The sequence below is a fragment of the Oncorhynchus tshawytscha genome, unplaced genomic scaffold (assembly GCF_018296145.1).
Source record: "Oncorhynchus tshawytscha isolate Ot180627B unplaced genomic scaffold, Otsh_v2.0 Un_contig_9827_pilon_pilon, whole genome shotgun sequence".
NCBI lineage: Eukaryota > Metazoa > Chordata > Actinopteri > Salmoniformes > Salmonidae > Oncorhynchus > Oncorhynchus tshawytscha.
The window spans coordinates 93,496-103,048 of NW_024609097.1; the positions used below are offsets into that span (position 1 = coordinate 93,496).

The 9,553-nt window shown below is 47.6% G+C and overlaps 1 long non-coding RNA gene across 1 annotated transcript; it reads right to left on the bottom strand.

Moving 5' to 3' along the window:
- Positions 1–4,266: 4,266 nt before the first annotated feature.
- On the bottom strand, positions 4,267–5,338 carry LOC121844273. The gene is made up of 2 exons (XR_006081931.1): positions 5,282–5,338; positions 4,267–5,168 (listed from the first exon to the last, which is right to left on the bottom strand). It is a non-coding gene; the product is annotated as an uncharacterized LOC121844273 (long non-coding RNA).
- Between the last annotated feature and the right edge of the window lie 4,215 nt (positions 5,339–9,553).

Below are 9,553 nucleotides of genomic sequence, written 5' to 3' on the forward strand. Positions count from 1 at the left end.
CCAGTGACTTACCATTAGGCAGAAGAGGCAGATATCATCTCCTATGACTTCTGAGCCGATTGTGTTTTTTTGTTCGTTTATAACTTATTTTTTTACATAATGTTGCTGCTACCGTCTCTTATGACCGAAAATAACTTCTAGACATCAGGACTGCGATTACTCACCACGGACTAGCAGAATCCTTTTTCTTCTTTCACGACTCTGACGAGCCAAAGGATATAAGGCTCCCTCGGGAACAGGCCCCGACCCCAGTGATCTGTGTGAAAAGGAGGCGGAGAAAGAGAGGCCGGAGGGCGGGCTGCCTTCTGAGGAGTCGGAGACGATCGAATAAACCCCCACTCCCCTCAATTCTGCTCGCAAACATGCAATCTTTGGACAATAAAATGGACGAGTTAATGGGAAGATTAAACTACCAACAGGACATTAAAAACTGTAATAACTTATGCTTCATGGAGTCGTGGCTGAACAACAACAATATCAACATACAGCTGGCTGGTTATACGCTGTATCAGCAGGATAGAACAGCAGCGTCTGGTAAGACAAGGGGTGGAGGTCTATGTATATTTGTAAACAACAGCTGGTGCACGATATATAAGGAAGTCTCGAGTTCTTGCTCGCCTGAGGTAGAGTATCTCATGATAAGCTGCAGACCACATTACCTACCGAGAGAGATCTCATCTATACTCTTTGTAGCTGTTTACATACCACCACAGTCAGAGGCTGGCACTAAGACAGCATTGAATGAGCTGTATTCCGCCATAAGCAAACAAGAAAACGCTCACCCAGAGGCGGCGCTCCGAGTAGCCGGAGACTTTAATGCAGGGAAACTTAAATCAGTTTTACCTCATTTCTATCATCATGTTAAAAGTGCAACCAGAGAGAAAAGAACTCTGGACCAGATGCTGAGCTACATGACTGTTTTGCTAGCACAGACTGGAATATGTTCGGGATTAATCCAATGGCATTAAGGAGTTTACCACATCTGTCACTGGCTTCATCAATAAGTGCATCGAAGATGTCGTCCCCACAGTGACTGTACGTACATACCCCATCCAGAAACCATGGATTACAGGCAGAATCCGCACTGAGATAAAGACTAGAGCTGCCATTTTCAAGGAGTGGAACTCTAACCCGGAAGCTTATAAGAACTCACGCTATGCCCTCCGACGAACCATCAAACAAGCAAGGCGTCTATACAGGACTAAGATCGAGTTGTACTACACCGGCTCTGACGCCGGTCGGATGTGGCAGAACATGCAAACAATTACGACAAAGGGAAGCACAGCCGAGAGCTGCCCAGTGACACGAGCCTACCGGACGAGCGAAACTACTTCTACGCTCACTTAGAGGTAAATAACACTGAAACATGCATGAGAGCACCAGCTGTACCGGAAGACTGTGTGATCACACTCTATGCTGCCAATGTGGGTAAGACCTTCAGGCAGGTCAACATTCACAAGGCCGCAGGACCAGATGGATTACCAGGACGTGTACTGCAAGCATGCACTGACCAACTAGCAAGTGTCTCCACTGACATTTTCAACCTCTCCCTGTCCGAGTCTCTAATACCAACATGTTTCAAGCAGACCACCATAGTCCCTGTGCCCAAGAACACTAAGGTAACCTGGCTAAATGACTACTGACCCGTAGCACTCACTTCTGTAGCCATGAAGTGCTTTGAAAGGCTGGTAATGGCTCACATCAACACCATTATCCCAGAAACCCTTGACCCACTTCAATTTAAATACCGCACCAACAGATCCACAGATGATGCAATCTCTATTGCACTCCACACTGCCCTTTCCCACCTGGACAAAAGGAACACCTATGTGATAATGCTATTCATTCATTCACTACAGCTCAGCGTTCAACACCATAGTGCCCTCAAAGATCATCAATAAGCTAAGGATCCTAGGACTAAACACCTCCCTCTGCAACTGGATCCTGGACTTCCTGACGGGCCGCCCAAGGTGGTAAGGGCAGGTAACAACACATCTGCCATGCTGATCCTCAACACGGGGGCCCCTCAGGGGTGCGTGCTCAATCCCGTCCTGTACTCCCTGTTCACCCACGACTGCGTGGCCAGGCACGACTACAACACCATCATTAAGTTTGCTGATGACACAACAGTGGTATGCCTGAGCACCAACAACGAGACAGCCTATAGGGAGGAGGTCAGACACCAGGCCAGGTGGTGCCAGAATAACAACCTCTCCCTCAACATCCTCAGATCCTCAAAAGGTTTTACAGCTGCACCATCGAAAGCATCCTGACTGGTTGCATCACGGCCTGGTATGGCAACTGCTCAGCCTCCGACCGCAAGACACTACAGAGGGTAGTGCGTACAGCCCAGTACATCACCGGGCTCAAGCTTCTTGCCATCCAGGACCTCTATACCAGGCAGTGTCAGGGGAAGGCCCTAAAAATGGTCAGAGACTCCAGTCATCAAGTCAAAGACTGTTCTCCCTGCTACCACAAGGCAAGCAGGACTGGAGTGCCAAGTCTAGGTCCAAGAGGCTTCTAAACAGCTTCTGCCCCCAAGCCAAGACTCCCAAACATCTAGTCAAATGGCTACCCAGACTATTCACTTTGCCCCCCTCCCCACACCACTGCCACTCTCTGTTGTCATCTAGTCACTTCAATTAACTCTACCTACCTGAACTAATCGGTGCCACCGCATATTGACTCTGTACCGGCACGCCCCTGTATATAGCCTCCACACTGACTCTGTACCGTAATACCCTGTATAAAGCCTCCACATTGACTCTGTACCGGTACCCCCTGTATATAGCCTCCACATTGACTCTGTACCAGTACCCCCTGTATATAGCCTCCACATTGACTCTGTACCTGTAATACCCTGTATAAAGCCTCCACGTTGACTCTGTACCGTAATACCCTGTGTATAGCCTCCACATTGACTCTGTACCGGTACCCCCTGTATATAGCCTCCACATTGACTCTGTACCGGTACCCCTCTGTATATAGCCTCCACATTGACTCTGTACCAGTACCCCCTGTATATAGCCTCCACATTGACTCTGTACCGGTACCCCCTGTATATAGCCTCCACATTGACTCTGTACCGGTACCCCTGTATATAGCCTCCACATTGACTCTGTACCGTAATACCCTGTATATAGCCTCCACATTGACTCTGTACCCCTCCCTGTATATAGCCTCCACAATGACTCTGTACCAGTACCCCCTGTATATAGCCTCCACATTGACTCTGTAGCCTCCACATTGACTCTGTACCGGTACCCCCTGTATATAGCCTCCACATTGACTCTGTACCGGTACCCCCTGTATATAGCCTCCACATTGACTCTGTACCGGTACCCCCTGTATATAGCCTCCACATTGACTCTGTACCGTAATACCCTGTATATAGCCTCCACATTGACTCTGTACCCCTCCCTGTATATAGCCTCCACAATGACTCTGTACCAGTACCCCCTGTATATAGCCTCCACATTGACTCTGTACAGGTACCCCCTGTATATAGCCTCCACATTGACTCTGTACCGGTACCCCCTGTATATAGCCTCCACATTGACTCTGTACCGGTACCCCCTGTATATAGCCTCCACATTGACTCTGTACCGGTACCCCATGTATATAGCCTCCACATTAACTCTGTACCGGTACCCCCTGTATATAGCCTCCACATTAATTCTGTACCGGTACCCCCTGTATATAGCCTCCACATTGACTCTGTACCAGTACCCCCTGTATATAGCCTCCACATTGACTCTGTACCGGTACCCCCTGTTTATAGCCTCCACATTGACTCTGTATCAATACCCCTGTATATAGCCTCCACATTGACTCTGTACCGGTACCCCCTGTATATAGCCTCCACATTGACTCTGTACCGTAATACCCTGTATATAGCCTCCACATTGACTCTGTACCGTAATACCCTGTATATAGTCTCCCCATTGACTCTGTACCGTAATACCCTGTATATAGCCTCCACATTGACTCTGTAAGCTCTGAGATGAAGTGCCTTAGACCGCTACGCCACACGGGAACCCTTGAAGACTCGAGGCTGTAATCACTGCCAGAGGTGACTGGGGCGAAGGTTCACCTTCCAAAAGGACAACGACCCTAAGCACATTGTAATCACTGCCAGAGGTGCTTCAACAAAGCACGCATCACGTGATGTATTTTTGTCTCTACCTTCTTGCCCTTTGTGCTGGTGTCTGTGCATAATAATGTTTGTGCCATACTGTGTTGCTACAGTGTTGTTGTCATGTGTTGCTGCCTTGCTGTGTTGTGATGTGTGTTTTGTCCTGTATTTATATCTATATTTTTAATGCCCCCATCCCAGCAGGAGGTCTTTCTCCTTTTGGTAGGCCTTCATTGTAAATAAGAATTTGTTCTTAACTGACTTGCTTAGTTAAATAAAAGGTTAAATAAATAAATATGACTTGTTAACTCCTGAACTTATTTAGGCTAAACAAAGGGGCTGGAATGTTTATTGACTCAAGACATTTCAGCTTTTCCTTTTTTATGGATACAAGTTTCTAAAAATAGAATTCCACTTTGACATTATGGTGTTTTGTGTGTAGAGGCCAGTGACAAAATCTAAATGTACTCAATTTTAATTCAGTCTAACACAACAAAAACGTGGAAAAAGTCAAGGGGTGTGAATCCTTTCTGAAGGCCCTGTATGTGTAGCCATCGTATCATAAAGAGCACGGCGCTGTTTCCCTCGCTCGGATGCTTTCTCCGGTGAGATAGTTTCAGCCACTTGCGAATTGAAGGAAAGTTTGCGGGTGCACAGTTGGGATGCTGGAATTGTTTTGGATGAGTGTGCAAAGGTCATCTACTTTTGAAGTGACATGACTGATCGTGTTCATGGCATATTCAAAGGTAACACATCTTTACAGTTAAATGACATGTCTTTTCTATAAAACCCATTACATTTTTACAGTTAAATGACGTCTCTTTTATAAAACCCATTAAAAAAAAAAAAATGGGGGGGGGTCCGACTGGCCTCTGCCTGGGCCCTCTGAATCACTATGTCCGCCCCTGACCATCATCAACATCGTCACCATGGTAACCCACCCTTGCTCCTGATTCTTTCAGGCCGGCCAGAGAACACCACCAGGCCGATGACATCACAGATGTTGCCGTGGGGACAGCTGAGGAGATCCTTCCTGTTAGAGACAGGAAGTCAGGGTTAACATGGATTAGAAGACAGGGTTTCCATGGTGATTAAATCCACATCTCTAACACAGTTGTGTGTGTGTGTGTGTGCGTGACGTCCTACCCATTGCAGAAGGAGTAGGAGGGACGTAGCAAACGGACATCAGCAGACAGAGAGAATTCTGGGACGATAGAGATCTCAGCTGACGGGTTCCTGGAGTTTAGACTGATCTCTGATGGAGGGAGAGAGAGTGTTCTGACTTCTTTCTGTAGATCTGGAGTGTGTGTGTGTGTGTGTGTATAAATACACTGTGTGTACAAATCATCAGGGACACAACTTTCACTGGGGATGGGGGATCACAATCCCTCCATATAGTGAAATTGCATTTTTATCATTGCACTATGATACCAAAAACAGCATCAGTGTGCTTTCTGGACCAAGTAGGCTGTTTGGAGGTTTCAGTCGGCTGGATTTAAGACTGCGCGGACACCACAGAGCGGGCTGACAGGCTGTGTGAAGGCAAAGCTCCTGAAAGGCTCGCTGGACCAGCACGGGAGAGACGAACAGAGGCAACTGCTGACGGTGTTTAAGTGTTGCGCTCCGAATTGTAAAAGTAGGCGGAGCAGAAACTGGCTAACTGTTGTTTAACTTAACAGAAGAAGAAAAACTAGACAACTAGCGTTTATTCCCAGTGCTGAGCTAGTAGTGTAACTGACATGTAAACGTTAGCTCATGTTCCATAACCGAGGTGAATGAATTAGCTAGCGAGTAGCTGCCACAGCCAGATCAGCCTTATCGATCAGATAGCGAGATGAGGTGGCTATTACTACTATCTAACAGCTGTTTGTATGGAGATATTTTGCAGCCTTTTATCCCGTTTCAACAGAAGTGAATGAACTTAGCTAGCTTTCACCAGTTGATGTACCGTTGGAGAGAAAGCAGAGCAAAAGTAGTTAGAGAAAGTTGAGGTATTGACTGGTGGGGGTCGGGGGAGAGAGTTGAGGTATTGACTGGTGGGGGTCGGGGGAGAGAGTTGAGGTATTGACTGGTGGGGGTCGGGGAGAGAGTTGAGGTATTGACTGGTGGGGGTCGGGAGAGAGTTGAGGAATTGACTGGTGGGGGTCGGGGAGAGAGTTGAGGTATTGACTGGTGGGGGTCTGGTGGGGGGGGAGAGAGTTGAGGTATTGACTGGTGGGGGTCGGGGAGAGAGTTGAGGAATTGACTGGTGGGGGTCTGGGGGAGAGAGTTGAGGTATTGACTGGTGGGGGTCGGGAGAGAGTTGAGGTATTGACTGGTGGGGGTCGGGGGAGAGAGTTGAGCTATTGACTGGTGGGGGTTGGGGAGAGAGTTGAGGAATTGACTGGTGGGGGTCGGGGAGAGAGTTGAGGTATTGACTGGTGGGGGTCGGGAGAAAGTTGAGGTATTGACTGGTGGGGGTCAGGGAGAAAGTTGAGGTATTGACTGGTGGGGGTCGGGAGAGAGAGTTGAGGTATTGACTGGTGGGGGTCGGGGAGAGTTGTGGTATTGACTAGACTGGTGGGGGTCGGGGAGAGAGTTGAGGTATTGACTAGACTGGTGGGGGTCGGGGAGAGAGTTGAGGTATTGACTGGACTGGTGGGGTCGGGAGAGAGTCATGGTATTGACTAGACTGGTGGGGGTCGGGGATTGAGTTGAGGTATTGACTGGACTGGTGGGGGTCGGGGAGAGGGTTGAGGTATTGACTGGACTGGTGGGGGTCGGGAGAGAGTTGAGGAATTGACTGGTGGGGGTCGGGGGAGAGAGTTGAGGAATTGACTGGACTGGTGGGGTCTGGCTGGGCGGTCTGGCTGGGGTCTGGCCGGGGGGGCTGGCTGGGTGGTCTGGCTGGGGGAGTCTGGCTGGGGGGCTGCCTGGGCAGTCTGGCTGGGGGGCTGCCTGGGCGGTCTGGCTGGGGGGTCTGGCTGGGCAGTCTGGCTGGGGGTCTGGCTGGGCGGTCTGGCTGGGGCGGGGCTGGCTGGGGGATCTGCCTGAAATGTGATATAGAGGATGTCTTAATAAACACAAGTCTTTGTTGTTAGACTATTGGTTAAAGGTGTCATCATGCCCGGTAGTCCTGACTCTTAAGAGAGTTGTTAGACTATTGGTTAAAGGTGTCATCATGCCCGGTAGTCCTGACTCTTAAGAGAGTTGTTAGACTATTGGTTAAAGGTGTCATCATGCCCGGTAGTCCTGACTCTTAAGAGAGTTGTTAGACTATTGGTTAAAGGTGTCATCATGCCCGGTAGTCCTGACTCTTAAGAGAGTTGTTAGACTATTGGTTAAAGGTTAATATTGATTATTGAATTACCTTTGATCTAGTTCAGTCTTATCAATCTCTTAAACATATGTAACAATGATCTCTTATCTTGATGATGACTGGGGGCATTTCTGTTGACTTTATGTTGTTATAAAGAGAGGCTGCTGGAAGGGCCATAGGTCATAGTGGATAGTGTTGAAATGAAGAGATTAGCTTCAGATGACCCCAAAAAACAAAGTTGGGCCCCTACAAAACATTAACAGCTGCTCTTTCCGTGACAGACTGGCCAGGTGAATCCAGAATATATGATCCCTTATTGATGTCACTTGTTAAATCCACTTCAAATTGTGTAGATGAAGAGGAGGAGACGGGTTAAAGAAGGATTTTTAAGCATTGAGAAAATTGAGACATGGATTGTGTACATGTGCCATTCAGAGGGTGAATGAGCAAGACAAAATATTTAAGTGCCTTTGAAACGGAGTAGGATAGAAGGTGCCAGGTGCACCGGTTTGTGTCAAGAACTGCAATGCTTCTGGGTTTTCACGCTCAACAGTTTCCGTGTGTATCAACAATGGTCCACCACCCAAAGGACATCCAGCCAACTTGACAACTGTGGGAAGTATTGGAGTCAACATGGGGCCAGCATCTCTGTGGAACACTTTTAAAACTGTGTAGAGTCCATGACCCGACAAATTGAGGCTGTTCTGAGGGGAAGGGGGGGGGTGCAACTCTATATTAGAAAGGTGTTCCTAATGTTTTGTACACTCAGTGTATGCGTTACAATGAGTGTGTGTTACCTCTATGTCGGTGGTCTCTAGTGTTACCTCTATGTCGGTGGTCTCTAGTGTTACCTCTATGTCGGAGGTCTCTAGTGTTACCTCTATGTCGGTGGTCTCTAGTGTTACCGCTATGTCGGTGGTCTCTAGTGTTACCTCTATGTCGGTGGTCTCTAGTGTTACCTCTATGTCGGTGGTCTCTAGTGTTACCTCTATGTCGGTGTCTCTAGTGTTACCTCTATGTCGGTGGTCTCTAGTGTTACCTCTATGTCGGTGGTCTCTAGTGTTACCTCTATGTCGGTGGTCTCTAGTGTTACCTCTATGTCGGTGGTCTCTAGTGTTACCTCTATGTCGGTGGTCTCTAGTGTTACCTCTATATGTCGGTGGTCTCTAGTGTTACCTCTATGTCGGTGGTCTCTAGTGTTACCTCTATATGTTGGTGGTCTCTAGTGTTACCTATATGTCGGTGGTCTCTAGTGTTACCTATATGTCGGTGGTCTCTAGTGTTACCTATATGTCGGTGGTCTCTAGTGTTACCTATATGTCGGTGGTCTCTAGTGTTACCTATATGTCGGTGGTCTCTAGTGTTACCGCTATGTCGGTGGTCTCTAGTGTTACCTATATGTTGGTGGTCTCTCTTGTCGTAGCTCTCCTTGACTCTGAAGCCTCTCGTTCTCAATACCTGACCTGGTCTCAGTCTGCCATACCACGACACACACACACTGTTCCACAACACACACACACACACACACCCCGACACATCACACACCTCCAACACCGCCTAGGAAAGAGAGGAAGAGAAGAAGAAGGGGAGAAAAGCAGACAGAGAGAGAATATGAGGTCAGTACCAGTCAAACAACCTACCGGGTTACTAATCCAACGCTCTAACCACTAGACTACCTGCACTATTAAATATACAGTACCAGTCAAAAGTTTACACACCTACACATTCAAGGGTTTGTCTTTATTTTTACTATTTTCTACATTGTAGAATAATAGTGAAGATATCAAAACTATGAAATAACACATTATGTAGTAACCAGAAAGTGTTAAACAACTCAAAACATATTTTATATTTGAGATTCTTCAAAGTAGCCACCCTTTGCCATGATGACAGCTTTGCACACACTTGGCATTCTCTCAACCAGTTGCACCTGGAATGCTTTTCCAACAGACTTGAAAGAGTTCCCACATATGCTGAGTCTCACAAAGACACAGCGGTTGGAACCAAAAATCTCAAGTTTGGACTCATCAGACCAAAGGACAGATTTCCACCGGTCTAATGTCCATTGCTCGTGTTTCTTGGCCCAAGCAAGTCTCATCTTGGTGTCCTTTAGTAGTGGT